General features: G+C 42.6%; 1 protein-coding gene across 2 annotated transcripts in view; it reads left to right on the forward strand.

The window, feature by feature from the left end:
- Positions 1-21,039, forward strand: part of ZNF292 (zinc finger protein 292) — a 404,138-nt gene that overhangs the window by 149,804 nt on the left and 233,295 nt on the right. The window lies entirely within an intron of this gene.

Consider the following 21,039-nt stretch of genomic DNA (forward strand, 5'->3'; position numbering starts at 1 on the left):
TAATAGTCTTGTATCTTCATACATATTATTTTACAAGAATCTTTCCATTTAGTTTTTCTAGGATTACATGTTTAAATCAATCATTCTAATCTTTTTTAATTTTTTTATTTTAATTTTTTTATTTTAATTCTACTATAAAATTGACTTTGTTGGTTATCTTTGTTGAAAAGCATGTGTGCTTTCCTAGCACATTATATGGCTGCAGTTTTAAAGGGACAGTCTACCATAGAATTGTTATTGTTTTAAAAGATAGATAATCCCTTTATTACCCATTCCCCAGTTTTGCATAACCAACACAGCTATATTAATATACTTTTTACCTCTGTGATTACCTTGTATCTAGGAACCTTCTTCCAGCCCTCTGATCACATGACTGTGACTGTTTAGAAATTAGCATATGATTCCTACCTGTTTAGTTTAAACTAAGAATACCAAGAGAAAAAAGTAAATTGCATGATAAAAGTAAATTGGAAAGTTGATTAAAATTAAAAGTCCTACCTGAGTAATGAAAGTTTAATTTCTCTTGTAAGGTGTATCCAGTCCACGGATTCATCCTTTACTTGTGGGATATTCTCCTTCCCTACAGGAAGTGGCAAGGAGAGCACACAGCAGAGCTGTAAATATAGCTCCCCCTCTAGCTCCACCCCCCAGTCATTCTCTTTGCCGGCTCTAAGCAATCGGAAGTGTAAAGTGAATGTGGTGTTAGAAATGTAGTTTTTATTTTCTACAAGCAAAAGTTTATTTTAAATGGTGCCGGTGTGTACTATTTACTCTCTAGCAGAAGGGAGATGAAGATTTCTGCAGGGAGGAAGATGATTTTTGCATGTTGTAACTAAAATCCACTGCTGTTCCCACAAAGGACTGAGGAGTACAAGAAAACTTCAGTTGGGGGGAACCGTTTGCAGGTTAGGCTGCAAAAAAGGTATGTTAAGTCATTTATTTCTAGACTAGACTGTGATAATGCTAGAAAAGACTGATAATATCCCCATGAGGGAAGGGTAAGCTGTATTCAGAGACTAAGTATGGAATTGCAAGCTTACATAACAGGGCTAGTTTATGCTTGTTGACACTACTTAATGGCAAACGTTTTTTTATGGAAAAATTTTGTTTTCTCCAACATAGGTGTGTCCGGTCCACGGCGTCATCCTTACTTGTGGGATATTCTCTTCCCCAACAGGAAATGGCAAAGAGCCCAGCAAAGCTGGTCACATGATCCCTCCTAGGCTCCGCCTACCCCAGTCATTCTCTTTGCCGTTGTACAGGCAACATCTCCACGGAGATGGCTTAGAGTTTTTTAGTGTTTAACTGTAGTTTTTATTATTCAATCAAGAGTTTGTTATTTTGAAATAGTGCTGGTATGTACTATTTACTCAGAAACAGAAAAGAGATGAAGATTTCTGTTTGTATGAGGAAAATGATTTTAGCAACCGTCACTAAAATCCATGGCTGTTCCACACAGGACTGTTGAGAGCAATTAACTTCAGTTGGGGGAACAGTGAGCAGTCTCTTGCTGCTTGAGGTATGACACATTCTAACAAGACGATGTAATGCTGGAAGCTGTCATTTTCCCTATGGGATCCGGTAAGCCATGTTTATTACGATCGTAAATAAGGGCTTCACAAGGGCTTATTAAGACTGTAGACTTTTTCTGGGCTAAATCGATTCATTATTAACACATATTTAGCCTTGAGGAATCATTTTATTTGGGTATTTTGATATAATAATATCGGCAGGCACTGTTTTAGACACCTTATTCTTTAGGGGCTTTCCCAAAGCATAGGCAGAGCCTCATTTTCGCGCCGGTGTTGCGCACTTGTTTTTGAGAGGCATGGCATGCAGTCGCATGTGAGAGGAGCTCTGATACTTAGAAAAGACTTTCTGAAGGCGTCATTTGGTATCGTATTCCCCTTTGGGCTTGGTTGGGTCTCAGCAAAGCAGATACCAGGGACTGTAAAGGGGTTAAAGTTCAAAACGGCTCCGGTTCCGTTATTTTAAGGGTTAAAGCTTCCAAATTTGGTGTGCAATACTTTTAAGGCTTTAAGACACTGTGGTGAAAATTTGGTGAATTTTGAACAATTCCTTCATATTTTTTCGCAATTGCAGTAATAAAGTGTGTTCAGTTTAAAATTTAAAGTGACAGTAACGGTTTTATTTTAAAACGTTTTTTGTACTTTGTTATCAAGTTTATGCCTGTTTAACATGTCTGAACTACCAGATAGACTGTGTTCTGAATGTGGGGAAGCCAGAATTCCTATTCATTTAAATAAATGTGATTTATGTGACAATGACAATGATGCCCAAGATGATTCCTCAAGTGAGGGGAGTAAGCATGGTACTGCATCATTCCCTCCTTCGTCTACACGAGTCTTGCCCACTCAGGAGGCCCCTAGTACATCTAGCGCGCCAATACTCCTTACTATGCAACAATTAACGGCTGTAATGGATAATTCTGTCAAAAACATTTTAGCCAAAATGAACACTTATCAGCGTAAGCGCGACTGCTCTGTTTTAGATACTGAAGAGCATGACGACGCTGATAATAATGTTTCTGAAGGGCCCCTAACCCAGTCTGATGGGGCCAGGGAGGTTTTGTCTGAGGGAGAAATTACTGATTCAGGGAACATTTCTCAACATGCTGAACCTGATGTGATTACATTTAAATTTAAGTTGGAACATCTCCGCATTCTGCTTAAGGAGGTATTATCCACTCTGGATGATTGTGACAAGTTGGTCATCCCAGAGAAACTATGTAAAATGGACAAGTTCCTAGAGGTGCCGGGGCTCCCAGAAGCTTTTCCTATACCCAAGCGGGTGGCGGACATTGTTAATAAAGAATGGGAAAGGCCCGGTATTCCTTTCGTCCCTCCCCCCATATTTAAAAAATTGTTTTCTATGGTCGACCCCAGAAAGGACTTATGGCAGACAGTCCCCAAGGTCGAGGGAGCGGTTTCCACTTTAAACAAACGCACCACTATACCCATAGAGGATAGTTGTGCTTTCAAAGATCCTATGGATAAAAAATTAGAAGGTTTGCTTAAAAGATGTTTGTTCAGCAGGGTTACCTTCTACAACCAATTTCATGCGTTGTCCCTGTCGCTACAGCCGCATGTTTCTGGTTCGATGAGCTGATAAAGGCGGTCGATAGTGATTCTCCTCCTTATGAGGAGATTATGGACAGAATCAATGCTCTCAAATTGGCTAATTCTTTTACCCTAGACGCCACTTTGCAATTGGCTAGGTTAGCGGCTAAGAATTCTGGGTTTGCTATTGTGGCGCGCAGAGCGCTTTGGTTGAAATCTTGGTCGGCTGATGCGTCTTCCAAGAACAAGCTACTTAACTTTCCTTTCAAGGGGAAAACGCTGTTTGGCCCTGACTTGAAAGAGATTATCTCTGATATCACTGGGGGGAAGGGCCACGCCCTTCCTCAGGATCGGCCTTTCAAGGCAAAAAATAAACCTAATTTTCGTCCCTTTCGTAGAAACGGACCAGCCCAAAGTGCTACGTCCTCTAAGCAAGAGGGTAATACTTCTCAAGCCAAGCCAGCTTGGAGACCAATGCAAGGCTGGAACAAGGGAAAGCAGGCCAAGAAACCTGCCACTGCTACCAAGACAGCATGAAATGTTGGCCCCCGATCCGGGACCGGATCTGGTGGGGGGCAGACTCTCTCTCTTCGCTCAGGCTTGGGCAAGAGATGTTCTGGATCCTTGGGCGCTAGAAATAGTCTCCCAAGGTTATCTTCTGGAATTCAAGGGGCTTCCCCCAAGGGGGAGGTTCCACAGGTCTCAGTTGTCTTCAGACCACATAAAAAGACAGGCATTCTTACATTGTGTAGAAGACCTGTTAAAAATGGGAGTGATTCATCCTGTTCCATTAAGAGAACAAGGGATGGGGTTCTACTCCAATCTGTTCATAGTTCCCAAAAAAGAGGGAACGTTCAGACCAATCTTAGATCTCAAGATCTTAAACAAGTTTCTCAGGGTTCCATCGTTCAAGATGGAAACCATTCGAACTATTCTTCCTTCCATCCAGGAAGGTCAATTCATGACCACGGTGGATTTAAAGGATGCGTATCTACATATTCCTATCCACAAGGAACATCATCGGTTCCTAAGGTTCGCATTCCTGGACAAGCATTACCAGTTCGTGGCGCTTCCTTTCGGATTAGCCACTGCTCCAAGGATTTTCACAAAGGTACTAGGGTCCCTTCTAGCTGTGCTAAGACCAAGGGGCATTGCTGTAGTACCTTATTTGGACGACATTCTGATTCAAGCGTCGTCCCTTCCTCAAGCAAAGGCTCACACGGACATAGTCCTGGCCTTTCTCAGATCTCACGGATGGAAAGTGAACGTGGAAAAGAGTTCTCTATCTCCGTCAACAAGGGTTCCCTTCTTGGGAACAATAATAGACTCCTTAGAAATGAGGATATTTCTGACAGAGGCCAGAAAAACAAAGCTTCTAGACTCTTGTCGGATACTTCATTCCGTTCCTCTTCCTTCCATAGCTCAGTGCATGGAAGTGATCGGGTTGATGGTAGCGGCAATGGACATAGTTCCTTTTGCGCGCATTCATCTAAGACCATTACAACTGTGCATGCTCAGTCAGTGGAATGGGGATTATACAGACTTGTCTCCGAAGATACAAGTAAATCAGAGGACCAGAGACTCACTCCGTTGGTGGCTGTCCCTGGACAACCTGTCACAAGGGATGACATTCCGCAGACCAGAGTGGGTCATTGTCACGACCGACGCCAGTCTGATGGGCTGGGGCGCGGTCTGGGGATCCCTGAAAGCTCAGGGTCTTTGGTCTCGGGAAGAATCTCTTCTACCGATAAATATTCTGGAACTGAGAGCGATATTCAATGCTCTCAAGGCTTGGCCTCAGCTAGCGAGGGCCAAGTTCATACGGTTTCAATCAGACAACATGTCAACTGTTGCGTACATCAACCATCAGGGGGGAACAAGGAGTTCCCTAGCGATGGAAGAAGTGACCAAAATCATTCTATGGGCGGAGTCTCACTCCTGCCACCTGTCCGCTATCCACATCCCAGGAGTGGAAAATTGGGAAGCGGATTTTCTGAGTCGTCAGACATTGCATCCGGGGGAGTGGGAACTCCATCCGGAAATCTTTGCCCAAGTCACTCAGCTGTGGGGCATTCCAGACATGGATCTGATGGCCTCTCGTCAGAACTTCAAAGTTCCTTGCTACGGGTCCAGATCCAGGGATCCCAAGGCGGCTCTAGTGGATGCACTAGTAGCACCTTGGACCTTCAAACTAGCTTATGTGTTCCCGCCGTTTCCTCTCATCCCCAGGCTGGTAGCCAGGATCAATCAGGAGAGGGCGTCGGTGATCTTGATAGCTCCTGCGTGGCCACGCAGGACTTGGTATGCAGATCTGGTGAATATGTCATCGGCTCCACCTTGGAAGCTACCTTTGAGACGAGACCTTCTTGTTCAGGGTCCGTTCGAACATCCGAACCTGGTTTCACTCCAGCTGACTGCTTGGAGATTGAACGCTTGATCTTATCGAAGCGAGGGTTCTCAGATTCTGTTATCGATACTCTTGTTCAGGCCAGAAAGCCTGTAACTAGAAAGATTTACCACAAAGTTTGGAAAAAATATATCTGTTGGTGTGAATCTAAAGGATTCCCTTGGGACAAGGTTAAGATTCCTAAGATTCTATCCTTCCTTCAAGAAGGATTGGAAAAAGGATTATCTGCAAGTTCCCTGAAGGGACAGATTTCTGCCTTGTCTGTGTTACTTCACAAAAAGCTGGCAGCTGTGCCAGATGTTCAAGCCTTTGTTCAGGCTCTGGTTAGAATTAAGCCTGTTTACAAACCTTTGACTCCTCCTTGGAGTCTCAATTTAGTTCTTTCAGTTCTTCAGGGGGTTCCGTTTGAACCCTTACATTCCGTTGATATTAAGTTATTATCTTGGAAAGTTTTGTTTTTAGTTGCAATTTCTTCTGCTAGAAGAGTTTCAGGATTATCTGCTCTGCAGTGTTCTCCTCCTTATCTGGTGTTCCATGCAGATAAGGTGGTTTTACGTACTAAACCTGGTTTTCTTCCAAAAGTTGTTTCTAACAAAAACATTAACCAGGAGATTATCGTACCTTCTCTGTGTCCGAAACCAGTTCAAAGAAGGAACGTTTGTTGCACAATTTGGATGTTGTTCGCGCTCTAAAATTCTATTTAGAAGCTACAAAGGATTTTAGACAAACATCTTCCTTGTTTGTTGTTTATTCCGGTAAAAGGAGAGGTCAAAAAGCAACTTCTACCTCTCTCTCTTTTTGGATTAAAAGCATCATCAGATTGGCTTACGAGACTGCCGGACGGCAGCCTCCCGAAAGAATCACAGCTCATTCCACTAGGGCTGTGGCTTCCACATGGGCCTTCAAGAACGAGGCTTCTGTTGATCAGATATGTAGGGCAGCGACTTGGTCTTCACTGCACACTTTTACCAAATTTTACAAGTTTGATACTTTTGCTTCTTCTGAGGCTATTTTTGGGAGAAAGGTTTTGCAAACCGTGGTGCCTTCCATTTAGGTGACCCGATTTGTTCCCTCCCTTCATCCGTGTCCTAAAGCTTTGGTATTGGTTCCCACAAGTAAGGATGACGCCGTGGACCGGACACACCTATGTTGGAGAAAACAGAATTTATGTTTACCTGATAAATTACTTTCTCCAACGGTGTGTCCGGTCCACGGCCCGCCCTGGTTTTTTTAATCAGGTCTGATAATTTATTTTCTTTAACTACAGTCACCACGGTACCATATGGTTTCTCCTATGCAAATATTCCTCCTTAACGTCGGTCGAATGACTGGGGTAGGCGGAGCCTAGGAGGGATCATGTGACCAGCTTTGCTGGGCTCTTTGCCATTTCCTGTTGGGGAAGAGAATATCCCACAAGTAAGGATGACGCCGTGGACCGGACACACCGTTGGAGAAAGTAATTTATCAGGTAAACATAAATTCTGTTTTTTGAGACACTTTGAAGGTTCCTTTGGTTTTCTTTCAGGGGTTGTTACCCACATGGCTATTATTAAAACACTTAGGAGTGTTTCTTTAGGCCTCACAGCACCGGAGTAAGGTGGGAGGGGCCTAATTTCGCACCTCAGATGCGCAGTTATATTTGACTAGAAGTCCAGGCTGTTTCACATGAAGGGTCCTGCTGCAGTTTGAGGGCCTATAAGAAGCTTTTTCCCCACAAATCTGGTTCCTAAGGGCAAGTAGGGCCACAGCAGAGCTGTGGCAAGGTGCTGATGTTGTTTTAACCGGTCTGTTGGCTTACTGTCGATCCGGTTTGGGCATTAAGGGGTTAATCGTTTTTATTGCCAGTGGTGCAATCTTACTAATGCTTTAGGAGTAGACATCACAACTGTAGCTTACGTCAATCATCAAGGCAGAACAAGGAGTCCCCTAGCAATGTTTGAAGTAACCAAAATAATCAGATGGGCGGAGGATCACTCTTGCCATCTCTCAGCAATTCACATCCCAGGAGTAGACAACTGGGAGGCGGATTTTCTAAGTCGGCAGACTTTTCACCCGGGGGAGTGGGAACTCCACCCGGAGGTATTTGCCCAGCTGTCTCAGCTATGGGGCACTCCAGAATTGGATCTGATGGCGTCCCGTCAGGACACCAAGCTTCCTCTTTACGGGTCCAGGTCCCAGGATCCCCAGGCGGTGCTGATAGATGCTCTAGCAGCGCCTTGGTCCTTCAATCTGGCCTATGTTTTTCCACCATTTCCTCTCCTCCTTCGTCTGGTTGCCATAATCATGCAGTAGAGGGCTTCGGTGATTCTAATAGCGCCTGCATGGCCACGTAGGACCTGGTATGCAGACCTAGTGGATATGTCATCTGTGCCACCATGGACACTACCAATGAGGCAGGACCTTCTAATACAAGGTCCTTTCAAACATCCAAATCTAATTTCTCTGCGTCTGACTGCTTGGAGATTGAACGCCTAATTCTATCAAAGCGTGGTTTCTCTGAGTCGGTTATTGATACCCTGATTCAGGCTAGAAAGCCTGTCACCAGGAAAATCTACCATAAGATTTGGCGAAAATATCTTTTTTGGTGCGAATCCAAGGGTTGCTCATGGACGAAGGTTAGGATTCCCAGAATTTTGTCCTTTCTCCAAGACGGATTGGAGAAAGGATTATCAGCTAGTTCCTTAAAGGGACAGATATCTGCTTTGTCTATTCTTTTTCACAAACGTCTTGCAGAGATACCAGACGTTCAAACGTTTAGTCAGGCTTTAGTCAGAATCAAGCCTGTTTATAGATCTGTGGCTCTGCCATGGAGTCTGAATTTAGTTCTTTCAGTTCTGCAAGGGGTTCCGTTTGAACCTTTACATTCCATAGAGATTAAGCTTTTATCTTTGAAAGTTTTGTTTTTGGTAGCGATCTCTTCTGCTCGAAGAGTTTCAAAGTTATCTGCTCTACAGTGTGATTCACCTTACCTGGTGTTCCATGCAGATAAGGTAGTTTTGCGTACCAAACCCGGTTTTCTTCCTAAGGTTGTGTCTAATAAGAATATTAATCAGGAAATTGTTGTTACTTCTCTGTGTCCTAATCCTTCATCGAAGAAGGAACGTCTGTTACACAATCTTGATGTGGTTCGTGCTTTAAAGTTCTATTTACAAGCAACTAAGGATTTCAGACAAACAACTTCTTTGTTTGTTATCTATTCTGGTAAGAGGAGAGGTCAGAATGCGACCGCTACCTCTCTTTCCTTTTGGCTGAAAAGCATCATCCGTTTGGCCTATGAGACTGCTGGCCAGCAGCCTCCTGACTCAATTCGTACTCATTCTACCAGAGCAGTGGCTTCCACATGGGCTTTTAAAAATGAGGCTTCTGTTGAACAGATTTGTAAGGCAGCGACTTGGTCTTCGCTGCATAATTTTTCCAAATTTTACAAACTCGATACTTTTTGCTTCTTCGGAGGCTATTTTTGGGAGAAAGGTTTTACAAGCAGTGGTGCCTTCCGTTTAAGGTACCTGTCTTGTTCCCTCCCTTCATCCGTGTCCTAAAGCTTTGGTATTGGTATCCCACAAGTAAAGGATGAATCCGTGGACTGGATACACCTTACAAGAGAAAACAGAATTTATGCTTGCCTGATAAATTACTTTCTCTTGTGGTGTATCCAGTCCACGGCCCGCCCTGTCATTTTAAGACAGGTGGTTTTTATTTTTAAACTACAGTCACCACTGCACCCTATGGTTTCTCCTTTTTCTTCCTAACCTTCGGTCGAATGACCTGGGGGTGGAGCTAGAGGGGGAGCTATATGGACAGCTCTGCTGTGTGCTCTCTTTGCCACTTCCTGTAGGGAAGGAGAATATCCCACAAGTAAAGGATGAATCTGTGGACTGGTTACACCCACAAGAGAAAGTAATTTATCAGGTAAGCATAAATTCTGTTTTATACTAGACTGTCCCTTTAAAAGAATGCTTTTAATATGTTATAACAATGTTATGCATTGAGCACACACTCCTGCCAGCTAGTGCTCAAAAACATTGTTGCAAAATTGCTTCAAGTTCTCTGCCAGCCTAGGTAATCTCTTCAACAAAGAATACAAGATCAAAGTAAATTTGATTATAGAAGTTTTTATGCTCTATCAGAATTGCAGAAGAAAAATTTAGTGTTTCATGTCCCTTTTATTAAACATGAGTGGAAACACACAACTACACACTGTACACACATTTAACGGCCAAAGGTATTTTCCCCTACTGCAGGTAACTGATTAAAGGGACACTCAGGTTTTATTAAATTTTAATGATTCAGATACAGCATGTCATTTTAAACAACTTTCCAATTTACTTCCATTAAAAAAATTGTGCAGTCTTTTATATTTATACTTTTTTTGAGTCACCAGCTCCTACTGAGCATGTGCAAGAACTCAGACTATACGTATATGCATTTGTGATTGGCTGATTGCTATCACATGGTACAGGGGGAGTGGAAATATACATAACTTTGAAATGTGTTAGAAAAGAATCTACTACTCATTTGAAATTCAGAGTAAATGTTATTGCATTGTCTTGTTATCTTGCATTTGTTGATTATGCAAATCTGCTGTGTTTACTGGTCCTTTAAAGGAATGGTAAGCGCCTTGTAATTACTATAGAACAACATATCAGCCAAGTCTAAACAGTTTTAAAAACAAATTGTGACGACGTAGGTTAACCAACTTCAACAAGATCCGGGCAAGCATGTGACATAGTAAAAGGATTAAGAAAGCATTCTCTCATTTGTACTAGACTCAGAAAAATGCCCAAAGCAACCCCTTTAAATACCACCCACACTAAACTATCTCTCCTGCCACCACGTAGGATTATTAAGAGACAGCCTAAGAAAAGACCGGCTTATTCCTCAAAAATCTAAAAACAGAATACTTTTAATTGTCTCTTCTGTAATGTGGTTTAAATATTAGACAAAAGCAAAAAGAATAATTTATTATGAACAAAATGAGTCGCTTTTCTCCTGTTAAGTGTAGTCAGTCCACGGGTCATTCATTACTTATGGGATTATATCTCCTCCCTAACAGGAAGTGCAAGAGGATCACCCAAGCAGAGCTGCTGTATAGCTCCTCCCCTCTACGTCATACCCAGTCATTCTCTTGCACCTAACTAATAGATAGGACGTGTGAGAGGACTTTGGTTGTTAAACTTAGTTTTTATTTCTTCAATCAAAAGTTTATTTTAAACGGCACCGGAGTGTGTTGTTTCTTCTCAGGCAGCATTAGAAGAAGAATCTACCTGAGTTTGTCTATGATCTTAGCGGTCGTAACTAAGATCCACTTGCTGTTCTCGGCCATTCTGAGGAGTGAGGTAACTTCAGAACAGGGGATAGCAGGCAGGGCTCACCTGCAAGGAGGTATGTTGCAGTATATTATTTTCTAAGGAATGGAATTGACTGAGAAAATACTGCTAATACCGATGTAATGTAAGTGCAGCCTTAAATGCAGTAGTAGCGACTGGTATCAGGCTGATATGTATGTATGTATGTATACTCTGAGGTATTTCTGGGGAATGGAATTTCACTAAGAAAATACTGTCTATATTTAAGTAATATTTGAGCCTACACTGCAGTGAAAGCGACTAGCAGCAGGCTTATTAATAACATTTCATAATTTCAGTTTTAAAACGTTTACTGGCATGTTAATCGTTTTTTCTGAGGTACTTGGTGATAAAACTTTATGGGCATGATTTTTACCACATGGCTGTCGTTTCTTTCTGAATAAAATCAGTTTACTGAGCTTCCCCACTGTTGTATTATGAGTGGGAGGGGCCTATTTTAGCGCTTTATTGCGCAGTAAAAATTTAGTCAGTCTTCCTATTTCTTCCTCCATGATCCAGGACGTCTCTACAGAGCTCAGGGGTCTCCAAAACTAGTTTTGAGGGAGGTAATCACTCACAGCAGACCTGTGATAGTGTGTTTTCACTGTGATAAAAACGTTAATATTGTTATCCGTTTTTTGGGGTATTAAGGAGTTAATCATCCATTTGCTGGTGGGTGCAATCCTTTGCTAACTTAATACATTTACTGTGAAAAATTGGTTGCTATAACTATTTTGGTTCATTGTTATTTCAACTGTGACAGTTTTTGTGCTTCTTAAAGGCACAGTAGCGGTTTTTTTTTTATATTGCTTGTAAATTTATTTAGAAAAGTATTTCCAAGCTTGCTAGTCTCATTGCTAGTTTGTTTAAACATAGGATAAAAAACAAGGAAAGAGGCGCCGTATGTGTGAATCCATAACCACAAGCATCAAAGAAAGGACAAGTGCAGGGTACTCACAATATAGGAAGGCACTCAGATGTGCCTGTAGAGGCAGGCTGGTATTCACAGCACACCAGCTGGCTGTATAAGGCACTCCAGGGGATCGTGTGGTAGAAATCAGATGGTCAGTCCAGCAGTATAAGGCTCAGGAGCTGAGTGCAGAGAAAACAAAAGGGCGCACAAACTGTGTGAATCTGTAAGGACCCAATAGTCAGTTAACAACCAGTGCAGGGTACTCACATTCTGTAGAGACACTCAAGTGTGTCAATAGAGGCAGGCTGGCTTTCACAGCAAACCAGCTGGCTGTGTCAGATAAGCAGCAGGATTAATCCCCAGCAGACAGGATACGGGATAAACAGGTAGCTCAGATAATGTGATAATCAGATAGAAATGAGGATATATGATAAAAATAGGTTTAATAATGATAAAAACAGTTTTAAAATAACATATATCACTCATCTATTATGAGTAACAGCATGCAACGCGTTTCTCGGCATACACCGTTTCATCAGGCATGTATTCTGTTCTAAACATACATCTTAAATAGACCTGAGCTACCTGTAACTCCCCCTCCCCCCCCCCCCCACAGAACCATAAGAGCCAATCGCATAAGCCCTTTGTTTAATTGCTCAAAAGTTGTAGCACCTGGACACATCTCATGGCACTCCCCAATATGTGAGATTCATTATACATAAAGTATGGTTATTGTTAATAAAATGTTATACTATACCTCAAAGGGTGAAAAACCAGAGCGATGGATATATTAATAGTAAAACACATTGGGGAAGGCTGGATTAATAGGTAGATTATTGTTGTTATTATATTATTATAAATGCACACTAGATCCACTGTGTAAATCTACCTATATATGACCACACTTATTCTGGCGTTCGCCACCAGTTCCCACAAGCCATTCATAACTATCTTTCTGCTATGTCTGTTATATAGCTCAGATAACATAAATGATGTATTCCTATATTCGTAGCTAAGTCTCTCTACTTCATGTCGAGTGTTTAAATATGGATCCTTACACATTGTCCCAATAGTATTAGTCAAATCTTATACCTATACTATTAACAAGCCCCAGACTGATCGTGCTAGAGCGGCAGATACCCTAATTGTATGGCGTCTGACGTGGGAGTAAGCGATAGGCTGGTTTGCCCCCACCTCCCGGCCAATCAAATATCGACAATAGCTACACACCTCTATGTTTACGCCCTTGTCTCAATCGGCTTACGGCAACAACACAGAAAATCAATGTCTCCCCAGAACTCGCCACTGTGGAACAACATCCACCCAGAGTCCCAACGCATCTGTGCCATCAGGGACCCAGATCCACCAAGATCCGGAGTCCTACCATCCCGACAACACCGAGGGGATGCCACTCCCATCACCAATACGTCACCTGCAGCACAAACCTCCTCCCCACACTACCAAGCTGTCAGGCCAAACCACAGCAGTAAAAAACGTACATGTCCCAGTCTGATCGTGGGAAGCCGATCCCCCAAACAGGGACCCCCGACAGCAGCCTTCATCTATATTAACATTACCATATTAATTTTAATCGGCGTCTCACAAATGACTATTTAACAAGCTCCCTCAAAGGAGAGCTTTAGTGACACCGTACTTTGCATATTTATTTAAACCATCTACATTCTGCATAGTTCTCCCTAAAGCTCTCCCTAAAGTTCTCCCCTCGGTGTTGTCGGGATGGTAGGACTCCGGATCTTGGTGGATCTGGGTCCCTGATGGCACAGATGCGTTGGGACTCTGGGTGGATGTTGTTCCACAGTGGCGAGTTCTGGGGAGACATTGATTTTCTGTGTTGTTGCCGTAAGCCGATTGAGACAAGGGCGTAAACATAGACAGAGGTGTGTAGCTATTGTCGATATTTGATTGGCCGGGAGGTGGGGGCAAACCAGCCTATCGCTTACTCCCACGTCAGACGCCATACAATTAGGGTATCTGCCGCTCTAGCACGATCAGTCTGGGGCTTGTTAATAGTATAGGTATAAGATTTGACTAATACTATTGGGACAATGTGTAAGGATCCATATTTAAACACTCGACATGAAGTAGAGAGACTTAGCTACGAATATAGGAATACATCATTTATGTTATCTGAGCTATATAACAGACATAGCAGAAAGATAGTTATGAATGGCTTGTGGGAACTGGTGGCGAACGCCAGAATAAGTGTGGTCATATATAGGTAGATTTACACAGTGGATCTAGTGTGCATTTATAATAATATAATAACAACAATAATCTACCTATTAATCCAGCCTTCCCCAATGTGTTTTACTATTAATATATCCATCGCTCTGGTTTTTCACCCTTTGAGGTATAGTATAACATTTTATTAACAATAACCATACTTTATGTATAATGAATCTCACATATTGGGGAGTGCCATGAGATGTGTCCAGGTGCTACAACTTTTGAGCAATTAAACAAAGGGCTTATGCGATTGGCTCTTATGGTTCTGTGGGGGGGGGGGGGGGGGGGAGTTACAGGTAGCTCAGGTCTATTTAAGATGTATGTTTAGAACAGAATACATGCCTGATGAAACGGTGTATGCCGAGAAACGCGTTGCATGCTGTTACTCATAATAGATGAGTGATATATGTTATTTTATAACTGTTTTTATCATTATTAAACCTATTTTTATCATATATCCTCATTTCTATCTGATTATCACATTATCTGAGCTACCTGTTTATCCCGTATCCTGTCTGCTGGGGATTAATCCTGCTGCTTATCTGACACAGCCAGCTGGTTTGCTGTGAAAGCCAGCCTGCCTCTATTGACACACTTGAGTGTCTCTACAGAATGTGAGTACCCTGCACTGGTTGTTAACTGACTATTGGGTCCTTACAGATTCACACAGTTTGTGCGCCCTTTTGTTTTCTCTGCACTCAGCTCCTGAGCCTTATACTGCTGGACTGACCATCTGATTTCTACCACACGATCCCCTGGAGTGCCTTATACAGCCAGCTGGTGTGCTGTGAATACCAGCCTGCCTCTACAGGCACATCTGAGTGCCTTCCTATATTGTGAGTACCCTGCACTTGTCCTTTCTTTGATGCTTGTGGTTATGGATTCACACATACGGCGCCTCTTTCCTTGTTTTTTATCCTAGATTTGCTGACCTGTGGAGGGTGAAGTTAGAGTGCGGCCTCAAGGTTTTTTTTTAGAACACACACTACAGGATCATATTGGACTGTTTTCCATCTGGGTGTGATCCATCTACGGTTTGGGACTTTGATATATGTGCCTTATTAATGGTTTAATACATCAATTGCTGATTATTATAGGCAATTATAATAATATATATATAGGTGTGTTTATATATATTTCTATGTATTGTACCTAGCAATTAGATTGCAATTGTTTATTGAAGTACAACTGCTAACTACATATTACATACTATAGCGCCCCCTATTGGGTTCCATTACCCTAGTAGTATTTTGTTTAAACATGTCTGACACAGATGAATCTCTTTGTTCACTATGTTTAAAGGCCAATGTGGAGCCCAATAGAAATTTGTGTACTAATTGCATTGATGCTACTTTAAATAAAAGCCAATCTGTACATGTAAAGAAATTATCACCAGACAACGAGGGGGAAGTTATGCCGACTAACTCTCCTCACGTGTCAGTACCTTCGTCTCCCGCTCAGGAGGTGCGTGATATTGTGGCGCCAAGTACATCAGGGCAGCCCATACAAATCACTTTGCAAGACATGGCTAATGTTATGACTGAAGTACTATCTAAATTGCCAGAATTTAGGGGTAAACGCGATCACTCTGGGGTAAGAACAGAGTGCGCTGATAATAATAGAGCCATGTCTGATAGTGCGTCACAATTTGCAGAACATGAGGACGGAGAGCTTCATTCTGTGGGTGACGGATCTGATCCAAGTAAACTGGACTCCGACATTTCAAATTTTAAATTTAAGCTTGAGAACCTCCGTGTATTACTAGGGGAGGTATTAGCGGCTCTGAATGATTGTAACACGGTTGCAATTCCAGAGAAAGTATGTAGGCTGGATAAATATTTTGCGGTACCGGCGTGTACTGACGTTTTTCCTATACCTAAAAGGCTTACAGAAATTGTTAACAAGGAGTGGGATAGACCCGGTGTGCCTTTTTCACCCCCTCCTATATTTAGAAAAATGTTTCCAATAGACGCCACCACACGGGACTTATGGCAGACGGTCCCTAAGGTGGAGGGAGCAGTTTCTACTCTGGCTAAGCGCACCACTATCCCGGTGGAGGATAGCTGTGCTTTTTCAGATCCAATGGATAAAAAGTTAGAGGGTTACCTTAAGAAAATGTTTGTTCAGCAAGGTTTTATATTACAACCCCTTGCATGCATTGCGCCTGTCACGGCTGCGGCGGCTTTCTGGTTTGAGTCTCTGGAAGAGACCCTTAGCACAGCTCCATTGGATGAGATTATAGACAAGCTTAAAGTCCTTAAGCTAGCTAATTCATTTATTTCTGATGCCGTAGTACACTTAACTAAACTTACGGCTAAGAACTCCGGATTCGCCATTCAAGCGCGTAGAGCGCTGTGGCTTAAATCCTGGTCAGCTGATGTGACTTCTAAATCTAAATTGCTTTCAAAGGGCAGACATTATTCAGGCCCGGTTTGAAAGAAATTATCGCTGACATTACTGGAGGTAAGGGCCATGCCCTGCCTCAAGACAGGGCCAAACCAAGGGCTAAACAGTCTAATTTTCGTGCCTTTCGTAACTTCAAGGCAGGAGCAGCATCAACTTCCTCCGCTCCAAGACAGGAAGGAACTGTTGCTCGCTACAGACAGGGCTGGAAACCTAACCAGTCCTGGAACAAGGGCAAGCAGGCCAGAAAACCTGCTGCTGCCCCTAAGACAGCATGAAGTGAGGGCCCCCGATCCGGAAACGGATCTAGTGGGGGGCAGACTTTCTCTCTTCGCCCAGGCTTGGGCAAGAGATGTCCAGGATCCCTGGGCGTTAGAGATCATATCTCAGGGATATCTTCTGGACTTCAAAGCTTCTCCTCCAAAAGGGAGATTTCATCTTTCAAGGTTGTTAGCAAACCAGATAAAGAAAGAGGCGTTTCTACGCTGTGTACAAGACCTTTTACTAATGGGAGTGATCCACCAAGTTCCGCGGTCGGAACACGGACAAGGGTTTTACTCAAATCTGTTTGTGGTTCCCAAAAAAGAGGGAACCTTCAGACCAATCTTGGACTTAAAGATCCTAAACAAATTCCTAAGAGTTCCATCGTTACCTATGATCCAAGAGGGTCAGTACATGACCACAGTGGATTTAAAGGATGCCTACCTTCACATACCGATTCACAAGGATCATTACCGGTATCTAAGGTTTGCCTTCCTAAACAGGCATTACCAGTTTGTAGCTCTTCCCTTCGGGTTAGCTACAGCTCCAAGAATCTTTACAAAGGTTCTGGGCTCTCTTCTGGCGGTACTAAGACCGCGAGGAATAGCGGTAGCTCCGTACCTAGACGACATTCTGATACAAGCGTCAAGTTTCCAAACTGCCAAGTCTCATACAGAGTTAGTTCTGGCATTTCTAAGGTCGCATGGGTGGAAGGTGAACGTAGAAAAGAGTTCTCTATTGCCACTCACAAGAGTTCCCTTCTTGGGGACTCTTATAGATTCTGTAGAAATGAAAATTTACCTGACAGAGGACAGGTTATCAAAACTTCTAAATGCTTGCCGTGTCCTTCATTCCATTCAACACCCGTCAGTGGCTTAATGGTAGCGGCAATGGACATAGTACCTTTTGCACGCCTGCATCTCAGACCGCTGCAATTGTGCATGCTAAGTCAGTGGAATGGGGATTACTCAGATTTGTCCCCTATGCTAAATCTGGATCAAGAGACCAGAGATTCTCTTCTATGGTGGCTTTCTCGGCCACATCTGTCCAGGGGGATGCCCTTCAGCAGGCCAGATTGGACGATTGTAACAACAGACGCCAGCCTGCTAGGTTGGGGCGCAGTCTGGAATTCCCTGAAGGCTCAGGGATCATGGACTCAGGAGGAGAGACTCCTTCCCATAAACATTCTGGCATTAAGAGCAGTTTTCAATGCTCTTCTGGCTTGGCCTCAGTTAGCAACTCTGAGGTTCATCAGGTTTCAGTCGGACAACATCACGACTGTGGCTTACATCAACCATCAGGGAGGGACAAGGAGTTCCCTAGCGATGATGGAAGTCTCAAAGATAATTCGCTGGGCAGAGTCTCACTCTTGCCACCTGTCAGCAATCCACATCCCAGGCGTGGAGAACTGGGAGGCGGATTTCCTAAGTCGCCAGACTTTTCATCCGGGGGAGTGGGAACTTCATCCGGAGGTGTTTGCCCAACTGCTTCATCATTGGGGCAAACCAGATCTGGATCTCATGGCGTCTCGCCAGAACGCCAAGCTTCCTTGTTACGGATCCAGGTCCAGGGACCCGGGAGCGGTACTGATAGATGCTCTGACAGCACCTTGGGTTTTCAACATGGCTTATGTGTTTCCACCCTTCCCGATGCTTCCTCGATTGATTGCCAGGATCAAACAGGAGAGAGCATCGATGATTCTAATAGCGCCTGCGTGGCCACGCAGGACCTGGTATGCAGATCTAGTGGACATATCGTCCTGTCCACCATGGTCTCTGCCTCTGAGACAGGACCTTCTGATTCAGGGTCTTTTCAAACATCCAAATCTAATTTCTCTGAGGCTGACTGCATGGAGATTGAACGCTTGATTCTATCAAAGCGGGGATTCTCGGAGTCACTGATTGATACCTTAATACAGGCTAGGAAACCTGTTACCAGGAAAATTTACCATAAAATATGGCGTAAATACTTATATTGGTGCGAATCCAAGAGTTACTCATGGAGTAAGGTTAGGATTCCTAGGATATTGTCTTTTCTACAAGAAGGTTTAGAAAAGGGTTTTATCTGCTAGTTCGTTAAAGGGACAGATCTCAGCTCTGTCTATCCTTTTACACAAACGTCTGTCAGACGTTCAGGCTTTTTGTCAGGCTTTGGCTAGGATTAAGCCTGTGTTTAAGACTGTTGCTCCGCCGTGGAGCTTAAACTTAGTTCTTAACGTTCTGCAAGGTGTTCCGTTTGTACCCCTTCATTCCATTGATATCAAGCTGTTATCTTGGAAAGTTCTGTTTTTAATGGCTATTTCCTCGGCTCGAAGAGTCTCTGAGTTATCGGCCTTACATTGTGATTCTCCTTATCTGATTTTTCATTCAGACAAGGTAGTTCTGCGTACTAAACCTGGGTTCTTACCTAAGGTAGTCACTAACAAGAATATCAATCAAGAGATTGTTGTTCCATCATTGTGCCCTAACCCTTCTTCGAAGAAGGAACGACTTGGACGTCGTCCGTGCCCTGAAATTTTATTTGCAGGCAACTAAGGATTTTCGTCAAACTTCTTCCCTGTTTGTCGTTTATTCTGGACAGAGGAGAGGTCAAAAAGCTTCGGCTACCTCTCTCTCTTTTTGGCTTTGTAGCATAATACGTTTAGCCTATGAGACTGCTGAAAGGATTACAGCTCATTCTACTAGAGCTGTGGCTTCCACTTGGGCCTTTAAGAATGAGGCCTCTGTTGAACAGATTTGCAAGGCTGCAACTTGGTCTTCACTTCACACTTTTTCAAAATTTTACAAATTTGACACTTTTGCTTCTTCGGAGGCTGTTTTTGGGAGAAAGGTTCTACAGGCAGTGGTTCCTTCCGTGTAAAGATCCTGCCTGTCCCTCCCGTCATCCGTGTACTTTTAGCTTTGGTATTGGTATCCCATAAGTAATGGATGACCCGTGGACTGACTACACTTAACAGGAGAAAACATAATTTATGCTTACCTGATAAATTCCTTTCTCCTGTAGTGTAGTCAGTCCACGGCCCGCCCTGTTTTTTACGGCAGGTCTAAATTTTAAATTAAACTCCAGTCACCACTGCACCCTATAGTTTCTCCTTTCTCGTTTGGTTTCGGTCGAATGACTGGGTATGACGTAGAGGGGAGGAGCTATATAGCAGCTCTGCTTGGGTGATCCTCTTGCACTTCCTGTTAGGGAGGAGATATAATCCCATAAGTAATGGATGACCCGTGGACTGACTACACTACAGGAGAAAGGAATTTATCAGGTAAGCATAAATGTTTCTTTTTTAATATTAAAATACTGTTACAGCATGTATTTTTTTTTTTCTTTTTTAAGGAAAATTGCTGGAAAATGGTCCAGCAGTCTATACTAGCTTCCCATGTGAATAACCATATTGGTTTGCTGAATTCAACATTAAATATTACTTTATAATTTTACTTAGGTCTATCCAGAGAATTATTTTGATATTTTTTTTGGTCACCCAATAAGCTAAGTGATTGAAACTTATCCCGAGTGTCTGAAATGTAGTTGGGATGTGATTTTTGTAAAAACTGTTAACTATAAAGCACCTGACAGCTTTCTAACCGGTCTAAGACTGGTAGTAAACTCAGCCCAGCAAGAAAATAAAAATTTTTATATTCACCAGACTGTATTTCCACTTCAGTGAGCCAAAGGAATTCTATTTAACCAAAAACAAGAAAGTGTCTTAATCCATGACATCCCAAGACATTATCATGACACAAATTGACATCCTTTTTACTGCATTTATTTTCAATAGCCAAACTCTACCCACCGTTTGTTTTTTTGGAGGAGCCAAGCTGATCTTTAGTCTGCAGACATCAAGGCTAGTTACGGTCATAAAGTTAGTATAAAATGCATTCTCTGCAGGACAGATGTGTAACAGAAGTTAACAGGGTGCATTTCCAGTTCTGAGAATTCAAAATTGCTAATTTTACTTGAGTGGTGGCAAAATAAGTGAAAGTATATCACTGAGTTGTTGTGTGTAACTAAACATTTTATATACAGTTCTCAAGGTGTTTACATTTGATTAAACTGAGCAAAACAGTTTGAATCTTGTATGAACTGGGTCCTTCTTGTTTCACCAAGGTAACACATTTTCATTGATTTCAATGTGACACAGGTGTAAGATGCAATAGTCTTCTCTGTTTAAAGTTTCTAAAATATTAACCACATAAGGCATAATGTCGTCATCGTCCCCCCTTTTGTATTGCATACACTGTACTATAGATAGCTAGTTCATATTTTTAATTAATAAGGAAACTTCTTCAAATGTTAGTATGTATAAATAAAAACCTTAAAGGTTAAGGTTTGGTACATAAAACAGGGCATTTTCAATTAAAATAATGACTTTGATTACAATGTAAA

This window comes from Bombina bombina, chromosome 4 (assembly GCF_027579735.1).
Source record: "Bombina bombina isolate aBomBom1 chromosome 4, aBomBom1.pri, whole genome shotgun sequence".
NCBI classification, from domain to species: Eukaryota; Metazoa; Chordata; class Amphibia; order Anura; family Bombinatoridae; genus Bombina; species Bombina bombina.